The following is a 10,590-nucleotide window of genomic DNA, read 5'->3' as shown; positions in this document are numbered from 1 at the left end:
GCCCAGGCCATTGTCCAGCTCTGTCCCCTCCCCTCCCCAGCTCTAAGGACCAAGCCTTGGGGCTCCCGTAACGTCCTGTCCGGGGCTGGGTGGGGGACCCCAGATCTGGGGACTCTGGGGCTGGGCCAGACCACTGAGTCCCCTGGGCTGGAGGGGCTGGTTCCCTGGGTGCCCTGCTCCCCATGAGGGGCCGGGACTGGCTCTGAGCTCCAGTTCGCCCTGTGGCACCAGGACGATGGTAAGGGCGGCCACCTGAGCGCTGGGTGGGCACAGGGTCTTCCGTCATCGAGGCTTGGATCCCTTCCCTCTGCAGGGCCGGGGCTGTTGCTGGCGTCCCTCTGTCCTTCCAGGGAAATTCCAGCCGTGACGTGGGCCTTGCAAACAGACTTTGGAGCCAGACAGCTTTGGTCAGGATCCCTGATCCGTCTCTACTCTCTGCGGGACCCTGGGCAGAGGCACCTCTTGGGCCTCAGTTTCTCCATGTGCAAATGGATGCGCCTCCCCTGTGGGGCTGCGGGGCCCATGGTTTGGCTCCTGGTGACGGTTCCTGGCTGTGGTTGGGGGAGAGGGGACTTTGCCACCACCGGCTGCTCTCAGCGAGTCATTCGACTCGAACCCGTGAGCAGGGGAGATGGTGGTAGACAACCAGGTACACTGAGGCCTCGCTTGTAGGACCCCGTGTTCCAGCTGGGAGGCTTTGCCAAAAGGTCTCATTTCATCCTCACAAGAACCTGGGGTTGGAGATGTAAACAGTATTAGCCTCTTACCGAGGCGGGCTCTCTGGCCCAGAGAGGTTGTCAGACTCACTCAAGGTTGCACAGCACGCAAAAGGCCCAGCACAGTCAGGAGGGGCGTCTGCCGAGGCCCTGGCCCAGGCTTGGGCCCAGAGGCTGGAGCCCAGAGGAAGCCGTTTCCCGCACCAGCTCTTCCTACAAGCCCAGAACCCCCTCCCCCGTGCACCACCCCGGGATCCACCGTGGTTTCTCTGGCCTCTGGGGCTCCGTCCAGAGGGACCGGGCCCCTGCGAGGGAGCTGCTTGTCATTCCTCCCCAGCCCCTGGAGGAGCTGCGGCCAGCAGGGCCGGCCCGGCCCTTTGTTGACGCTGACAGGACGGTGCAGCAACCTCACACTTGAGCTGCCAACTCGCCGCGGTCACTCAATCCATCACCGAGGGCGGGGGCTCCGGGCCTGCCGCTCGCCTGCCGTGTTGTTCTAGTCCGCCTGGAGCTGTGAGATAAACGGGGCATGAACTGGGCCCCTGGCAGGGGGTCAGCCCCTTCTGCCCTCATTAAAGTGCCAATCAAGAAGAGGAATGGAGACGAGCAGAGCGAGCTCAGACTCCCAGCCACCACGGGGACGGGATCCAGACTTCTCCCTCCACCCAAGAGCGCCTGGCGAGCTCCACCCCAGGCCAGAGCGCCTGGTTGCCACAGTGCCCTTGGTTTCCCTACAGCGGGAGAGGCTGGGGTGGGGGCTGGGAATCCAGGCAGCAAAGGCCACTCGCATGGGCTGGCGTGAGTTGCTGTTCAGTTACCTGCTGCCATGTAACAAATCACCCCAAAATGTCGTGGCTTAAAACAACAACCAGTTTATTAGCTCTTGCATCTGAGCGTTGACTGGCTCAGCTACGTGCCTCTTCAGCTCTGTGTGACGTCGGCCAGGGTTCCGCTAGGCCACAGAGTTCCCAGATGGCTCAGGCACGTGCCCAATACCCTTGTGGGGAAGGCTGGCCTCACCTGCCGTGCCCCTGGCTCACACAGGAGGCAAGAGTGGAAGCAACGAAGCTATTTAGGGGGCGACTGCAAACAGCCAGGAGAGCCTGGCCAGAGTGGCTCCGTTGGTTGAGTGTTGCCCTGTGCACCGAAAGGTTGCAGGTTCGATTCCCCATCGGGGCACATACCTGCATTGTGGGTTCAATCCCTGGTCAGGGTGCACACAGAAGGCAACTGATTGATGTTTCTCTCTCTCTCTCTCTCTCTCTCTCTCTCACATCAATGCTTCCCTCTCTCTTTCTTCCTCTCTCTAAGCATGTCCTTGGGCAAGGATGAAAAAACAATTACTAAAAAATCCAGGAGAGAGATGATGGTGAGTAGATTTCTAAGATTTTATGGTGGATGGGCTGTGGAGTTTGAGTAAAGAGAAGTTTCAAGGGTGACTGCACAATTGTCAGCCTGAAGAACTGGAAGATGGGAGTTATTTAGTAAGATGGGTAAGAGCAAGGGGGAGTCAGGCTTGTGACGGGAAAAGGTCATGAGTCCTGTTCTAGACAAGCTGCTAAGCTTGGGTGCTTCTTAGACTTCCAAGCGGAGATGTTGAAAAGGACGTTGGAGCGCCAAGCCTGGGTTTCAGGGCACAGATCCCGGCTGCAGATAGAAGCCTGAGAATGGTGACTATGTCCGAGTTATCTGAAGCCTTGGGGCTCCAGGAGATAACCAAGGAGAGTGTGGCTGGAGAAAGGAAAAGATCTGATAGTGAGTCCTGACATTTTCCAGTATTCGGAGGCCGAGAGGGGGAGGGAGAACTGACAACGGAGACTAAAGAGGGAGCTGTCGGTGCATCGGGAAGAAAACCAAGAAGCGATGGTTTCCTCGAAGCCGAGTGGGAGGAAATGTGTTTCAGGAAGAAGAGCGTGATCAACAATGGAGAAGGCGGCTCACTGTTCAGGTTAGACTAGGCCTTATCATGAAGACTAGAGTCACCAGGGCAGAGGTCATTGCTGAACTCGAGCAGAAAGAAGGGTCTGAGGATAGAAGCTTCGTTGGAAAGGGCTCAGAGGGGGGGGGGAAAGGAGACATTTCTGGTTCTACTCAAGGCAGAGTAGCTGGTATTCGACCAATCTGCCTGTCATACATAAAACTGGACAAAATACATGAAACAGCCAGTATCGTTGAACCACAGGTAACGCAAGGCTATATGGTCCTTGAGAGAAGGGAGGCCCAAAGGCTGAGCTACATAAAACTGGACAAAATACATGAAACAGCCAGTATCATTGAACCACAGGGAACGCAAGGCTATATGGTCCTTGAGAGAAGGGCCATATGGTCCTTGAGAGAAGGGAGGCACATTCAGCTTGACTTCCCGCCAAGGGCCCCAGAGAAAATGGTTCCAAGCAGAGAGCTGCAGTCGCACTTGGTGGAGAAAAGGAAGTTCAGGGTCTAGGACTGCGAAGACAGCTAGGGATTGTGGGCAGATCACCGAAGAAGAGGGGTTTGTCTCCGTCTTCTAAAACAACACGAAAGATGCAAAGGTTTTTACAAAGTCATCAGTTCACAGACAAGGAAATGGCTCTTAAACAACATTTCTCATAAGAGAGAGAAGTATGCATGAAAACTGCACTCAGAGACTCATTGCCCCCAAGTTGGCAAACATCTGAAAATGTGCCAACACGCAGTATTGGTGAGGGTGTGGGGAAATGCATTCTCACAGACAGCTAGGGATTGTGGGCAGATCACCGAAGAAGAGGGGTTTGTCTCCGTCTTCTAAAACAACACGAAAGATGCAAAGGTTTTTACAAAGTCATCGGTTCACAGACAAGGAAATGGCTCTTAAACAACATTTCTCATAAGAGAGAGAAGTATGCATGAAAACTGCACTCAGAGACTCATTTCCCCCAAGTTGGCAAACATCTGAAAATGTGCCGACACGCAGTATTGGTGAGGGTGTGGGGAAATGCACTCTCGTTCATTTCAACACATAAATTCTTTTATTTATTTTTTTATTTTCTCTCAGCTCATAAATTGATACGAACTCTATAGGAGTAATTTGGCAATATTTATGAAAATTACAAATCTGCAAAGAATCCAGAAATGCCTCTTCTAAGAATTTAACTTAGACATCAAACAATCTGGTCTGTACAAGGCGATTCTTGTTGGGAATAGCAAGGAGACTGGAAACAAGCTAAGTGACCGTCTGTAGGGGATTGCTTACATAAATTACCGTACATCTGTACAATGGAAATCGTGCTATTGTCCAAGAAAACTAGAAAGCTCTTTATGTGCTGGCATGGAATGGTCTCCAAAACATACTATTAAGGTGGGGGGGGGAAACGCAAGGAATAGTATGCTAAAACTTTGTAAAAAAATATTAAAATTCAGAGGGAGGAAAGCATATAGATATACAGGGTGGGGCACAAGTAGGCTTGCAGTGGCGAGTACACGAAACACAGAGTTTATTCTTGTACTGTTATTTATTATTTTTGTATTATTTTCCATGCGAACGACTGTAGACCTACTTTTGTCCCACCCTGTATGTATATATCATCTCTATCTTATATCTCTATCTAGTCTGTGTGTGCCTGTGTGTGTGTGTGTGTATGTGTATCTCCCTGGAAAAATACACAGGAAACCAGGAAACGGGATACTGGTTGATAGGAGTGGGAGGGAAGAAAAGATAACGTAACCATCAATAAAAACAAACACAGGAGGCAACACTGAGCAACACAATGCAGTCCATTCCACTTCCTGTTCCCTTTCTGAAGGCTGCGTTTGATCTTCTATATAGATATGCTCCAGGCGTCCCATCAGGAAAACCTGAAGAACATTTAAGCCCCGACAACTTGACCATAAACTAGGCCAGTGACGGCGAACCTTTTGAGCTCGGCGTGTCAGCGTTTTGAAAAACCCTAACTTAACTCTGGTGCCGTGTCACATATAGAAATTTTTTGATCTTTGCAACCATCATAAAACAAAGATTTATATTTTTGATATTTATTTTATATATTTAAATGCCATTTAACAAAGAAAAATCAACCAAAAAAATGAGTTCACGTGTCACCTCTGACACGCGTGTCATAGGTTCGCCATCACTGACTAGGCTGTAAGTCGACAAGAGGTGAGTTGTAGATAAGTCACAGGTCACATTTGCTAAGTGCTTGCTCTGTGCTTGGGATGACAAAGCCACACTCCACCACTAGTAGAGGTCGTGTACCACCAATGAGCCACCGTTCTTGTTTTCCATCTGCTGACATGTTTTCAATACTATGAATTATGCCACTAATATTCACAGATATTCTCTTCAGAGAGTGTGTGAGGGCCCTCTTGGTGCAATAACTAGATTAACAGGACAAAGCCAAGGGCCAAAATGTGAGCTGTGAGATGGTGACATGCCTCCTTCCCCCAGTACCTGTGCTTTTGTGAACATAATTGGCGTCACCTTCTGAAATAAATTGCCTGGAGTTTGTTAGCACTGACTCCTGTGCTGGGCCTGGACTGTGGGTCAGGCCTGGCCACTGAGGCCCTGGGTTGGTTGGCTCTTCCCCGACTATGTCCCATGCGGGGTGGCCACGTGCACATCTCCTGCCTGTGCCTTTAAACACCCCGGGCACCGGGCCAGGGGCCGTAGTTTTGTTTGCAGAGTTGCCCAATCTGATCCTGGCGTTTGGCAAACAAAGCTCGACTCCCAGAGCCCAAACAAGGAGAAGCAGATGACCCTCTCACCTTTCCTGACCCCCAGGGAACTCCAGGGGATCCAAGGAGCACGGGGATGCTCTCCACTGTCATAGCCAAGAAGACTTGACCAGCGGCCCGAAGGCCGCCCGGGAGCCCTGGGAGGGGAAAAGGCAGCCCAGCCCACACCGGGCACCGGCTGTAAGAACGGTCACTCCGACAGCCTGGGCCTTGCCTTCTTCCTGCGGAGTCTCGCTTCCCTCCTGGACGGTTCCTCACCCTCCTCTCAGCAGATGGTGCTCCCACAGAACTCCCAAACGAAACAGGTCTGTGACCCCAAAACCGGTAAGAACCTGCCCTCCACCCACCGAGAAACTCCCCAAGTGCCAAGGCCTAACTCAGAGGCTGAGTCCTCCTGGTGGCCTATGGCCATGGCTGAGGATGGGGGGGGAGGCGGGGGGGCTGGGGGAGGAGCCTTCCCACGCGGCTCTGCCCATAAACAGGTTCTCCCCATCAGGCCCGGGCCCAGACACATGCCCAGGCACTTCTCTTGCGTCTCTGCGTCCCAGCCAACAGAGGGTTGTCCTTCTGTCCCTTCCCTCCCGTCCAGTGTGGCGGCCGCCGGCTCCGCCTGTGAATGTGCCTCGTCTGAACTGACCTGCTCAGTCATGGAAAACACACCAGATTGGGCAAAGGTGGCTCAAAATAAGAACGCAGAGTTTCTGACTCATCATTTTTACATCGAGGGCACACGACGTGGTCCTATTTGGGCCCCGTTGAGTTAAATGTATGAAGAGAATTAATTTCCCGTTTCTTTTTCCTTCCTGTCAGATGTGACTCATGAGCTTTTAATGACATGGGTGGCTTGTGTTGTATTTCTACAGGACAGCGCTGGTTGACTTGGCGACACTAAGAGCTACGTGTCTCAGAACCCCTTCCTGGCGGTTCCAAGGCAGAGCTGCCAAAAGGGAAGGGGCATGAGGTTTGGGGGCAAAGGTGAGCCCAGTCGCTCTGCCTTGAAGGTCATGGCGAGAGGCAGACATAGACGGGCCGGTCAGTTCCAGTTTTCCCTTGCTCCTGCCCCGCAGCCAGCCTATTGCAGATGGCGGCCTCACTGACCAACACTGACCACTGCGCACCCCCCTGCCCCGTTCCCCCAGAGCCTTCGCTGCAAACTCACACAGGGCAGCCACACAGATGCCCACCCTGGTCCCCTCCTCAGTCTTATTCATCCATCCACAGGAAGCGATCAGTGACCTTGGTATGACCTTCTAATGCCCTTCAGGCCTCACCTCCCAGCTCCTCCCATTACTGCAGACAGTCTGACTCCTGTAACTCAAACTCGGTTCCCTGGTGGCCCTCCTGTTCCTGCCTTTTGATCCAGCCCCAACCTGCCGAGGCACTTCGTCCAGCTTTATTGGGAATAAAAAGCAAAACTGAGAACATTGAACAAGATACTGGTTAATGTGTCAGATACAACCGGCCACCTCGGAGGCAAGAGGCCCGCTCCGTGCTGTCAGGCCTGCGGCCCAGGCCTCCAGGCTCTCATCGCACCCACCCTGATCTGCTCTCTTTCCTCCACCGTCCCCTTTCCACCCACCCGTTGCGTCTTTCCTGCCCAACTCCCTGCTGTTTACAAACACCTAAAAGGCAAAAACAACACCCTCCTCACTCTTTCTCTGCTACCATCAAATTGGGAAGAGATTTCCACATTCACTTCTTCACCTTTGGGTTCTATTTCTCCCAGCACCGCCGGGGAGAAGGTCGCCGCGGCCCAGTTTCCAAGTCTGAAGATCTCAGTCTCGCTCAACCTGACCTCGGAGTGGAGCTGACACCACTGCCCGGCCTCGCCCTCCTCAGCCCTTTCGCCATTCTCCCCTCCTGACCCCCTCCCTCCCAGCTTCTCCTCTCCCAAGCCTCTGTCCGCTCTCCCAGGATCCTCCCTGAGCCCACACCCCCTCTCTACACCCTCTTCGAGCACCGTGACAGACTCCTTATTGAAACGTTCATCTTCAAGGGGCTGGCTCCCAAATCTCTCTCTTTCTAACCCTGCTAACGGGAGGTTGCAAAGGGCCCACGTTCAACGTGTCCAAAATAAAACTCAACTTCCCACCCTCTCCTGCTTCTCCATCTTTTTTTTTTTTAATTCCAAAACATTTAATTTAGAAGTCCGGCATTTCAATAATTACCCATCTTGATTGACAGGGGCTGACGCATGTGGCGCTGTCAGGATAAACAAGGACAATAGCCAAAGGGTTGCAAAAAATCAATCCATGATTCTTAAACAATCGCAACCAAAAAAAAGTAACAGGTATCAAAACTTGAGGTGCCCTGCATTTAAAAGAAGGTTTGTGCACATCGTAATTTAAAGAGACCAAACAAGGTGCTACTGAAACCTCACGTTAACAGTTTATGTAAAGCTGACGGAAGGAGCAAGTGTTCTCTTTATACCAGCTTTCCTTAACAGTTTCCCATCAGCTGAAGGAAGAGGAGGTGGGAGGGATGAATTCTTTTTAAAAAAAATATATTTTTATTGATTTCAGAGAGGAAGGAGGTGGAAGAGAGAGATAGACACATCCATGATGAGAGAGAATCATTGATCGGCTGCCTCCTGCACGCCCCCCACTGGGGATCAAGTCCGCAACCCCGGGCATGTGCCCTTGACCCGAATAGAACCTGAGACCCTTCAGTCCACAGGCCAATGCTCTATCCACCGAGCCAAACCGACTAGGGCAGGGATGAATTCTTTTTTGCATGCACACGATGTATTGCTTACTAACAAAACACTATCTGCTCATTTTAAATGGGTCATTTAAATATCACTGTAGCCTGTTTTGGCCGATTCTCCTTTCTCAACTTCCCCATGGCTTCCACCTGGCTTTCACAACGACCAACAGGCATAGTAAAATGCCTCATTCAGAACACACCTGTCTGCACGATTCAAGAGAAAGCTCCCGCGGGCTCAAAGCGGCCATGAGCCCAGCAATGCCCGTGAAGATGGATCTGAAACTGCTTCCCGGGGGGCCAGTGCAGACAGGTTTAGCGCCAGATCGTTAGTGACTGTGGCAAGGAAGAACCAGTGGTGGTGGGGGCGGTGGGTGAAGGAAGGGCGGGGAACCTAACCTGCAGGCTCTTCGGTTGCCTTCTCCTGCTTCTTCATCCTGCTGGTCGCTCGTCCAGAGGGTGAGCTTGTCTCGCAGCAACTGCACGATGAGCTGTGGAGTCCTTATAGGAGTCCTCGGTGAGTGTGTCCCGCTCAGGGCGCCATCGAAGGCTCGTTAGGCTAAGAGGCAGGCCTGCCGGGCGCACGCTGGATTTCATGTTAGAACTCGGCAAAGTTGAGGGCCGGGCCCAGCTGTCCGAGGTGCGTGGGCCGCATGTGCTCTGTGCTGATTTCAAAGGCTTCCGTGTAGGCCGCCAGGGAAGCTTCGGCCACACTGTGTTTCTCCTCCCCGGAAGCCACTCTGCCAGGTAACGTAATAACCGCCTTTCATTTGCAGGTAAAACACCTTGCTCTCCACCTGGAAGTCACTGCCGTTCTCGATGAGGAGCTTGCCCAGCAGGGCCAGGACCTCGTCGCACACGGTTTCCAGCTCCTTCTCGATCTCCCACGGTAAGCTTTAACTTTCTCCAGCTTCTTCTCTTCCCATCGGCATGGCTTTCGCTCAGTGCTGCTGCTGGCCCTCCAGGAGCATCGCCTGGCACCAACCACATCCTGGGAGGCCACAGAGGGGGACTTCCACCTTCACTGGAGAGAGGTTCATTGAGCTCTGTCCCTGCCTTCATGGCAGAGGCCATGTCGCGCTCCGCCTGCTGGGCCAGCTGTGCCCGCTGCAGCAGCTGCTCCCGGTCCCCCATGTCGCTGTGGCTCGGCCTCGCCTGTGCCCCGCACCCTGCATCGCTCGATAACTCCCTTGCCCACTTGCTCCCCAGTCGGAGGCCGCTGAGGGAGGAGAGGCTGCTCGATGCAGGCCCTTCTCACCCACCGCTTCCCCTCCCTCCAGAGCCAGTTCCAGCGCTGCTTCTCCATCTTTAAAGCAGGGAGGTGGGCCCTCCCTGTTGCAAGCGACCTGCGTGAGTAAATGGAACTTGGGACCAGCTGACGCCTAGCCCAGGGCCTCAGGTGCCGTCCTCAGGACGTGGCCTCCCTGCACCTGGCAGGTGGCCTCTCTCCGCTTTGCTTCACTCTGGGGCGGGCCCTCCCTGGCTCCCTGGTCCCGGCAGCTGCAGGCTCCTACCTTCCAGCCCCAGTGGAAAGACAGAATCTCTTCCTGGGAACTTCTGCCCAAGTGCCTGGGTGCCATCCACTCTCATGGACCAAAGGTCCATTCCAGAAGCAACCCTGTATCCCGGGACAGGCTCTCATGGGTTGGCTATGGGAAAATGAGGACTGATAGGCTGGACAGGAAGCAGTGGCTCCCACCCACCGCTCCAACCGCAGAAGCACCTGCCCGTTCCCCTCCCTGTCACACCCGCCAATCAACGCACTGGGCGGACCCTTCTCTTCTCTTGGCCGGACCATTTCAGTAGTCCTCTAAGGAGAACTCCTCCCCTTAGTCATCCCCATTCAGCCTCCTCCACACCCAACACCGCTATCTCTTTAAGGCTCACATCGGATAGCACCCTTCTTTTGCTCAGCACCATGTCAGGACTCATCCACGCGGTTTTGTGTGTAGGTAGTTCGTTCATGTCCCTTGCTGAGTGGTATTCCATCCTTACGTGACACTCCAATTTGTTTATCCATCCAGCTGTTGATGGGCATTGGAGTTTAATCCAGTTTTTGGCTATTGTTTGTGTACAAGTCTTTGTGTGGACATGGTTTCATTTCTCTCTCTCTTTTTTAAAACATATTTTTTATTGATTTCAGAGAGGAAGGGAGAGGAAGAGAGAGAGCATCATTGATCGGCTGCCTCCTGCACGCTCCACACTGGGGATCGAACCCACAACCCGGGCATGTATGTGCCCTTGGGACCTTTCAGTCTGCAGAATCTAGCCACTGAGCCAAACTGCCTAGGGCCGGTTTCATTTCTCTTGATAGCTTCGAGTAGAACTGATGGGTCACATGGTGGGACACGTTAACTCTTTGAGAAACTGCCAAGCTGTTCTCCAAACCAGCACTGGGCGAGAATTCCATATGCTCCGCAGCCTTGCCAATACTTGGCTTGTCAGACATTTTAGCTTAATTATTCTACAGGTGCACAGTGAT

The 10,590-nt window shown here is 53.1% G+C and overlaps 1 long non-coding RNA gene and 1 pseudogene across 1 annotated transcript; one reads left to right on the top strand and one right to left on the bottom strand.

Annotated features, from left to right (window-relative positions):
• Positions 1 to 5,021: 5,021 nt before the first annotated feature.
• LOC106727347 lies at positions 5,022 to 7,640 on the top strand. The gene is made up of 2 exons (XR_001363523.1): positions 5,022 to 6,380; positions 7,132 to 7,640. It is a non-coding gene; the product is annotated as an uncharacterized LOC106727347 (long non-coding RNA).
• A 768-nt stretch (positions 7,641 to 8,408) lies between these two features.
• Positions 8,409 to 9,353, bottom strand: LOC102247854 (annotated as a pseudogene).
• Positions 9,354 to 10,590: the final 1,237 nt, after the last annotated feature.

Source organism: Myotis brandtii, unplaced genomic scaffold (assembly GCF_000412655.1).
Source record: "Myotis brandtii unplaced genomic scaffold, ASM41265v1 scaffold410, whole genome shotgun sequence".
NCBI classification, from domain to species: domain Eukaryota; kingdom Metazoa; phylum Chordata; class Mammalia; order Chiroptera; family Vespertilionidae; genus Myotis; species Myotis brandtii.
The sequence above is the reverse complement of the archived record's forward strand: the minus strand, read 5'-3'. Positions and strand labels throughout refer to the sequence as shown.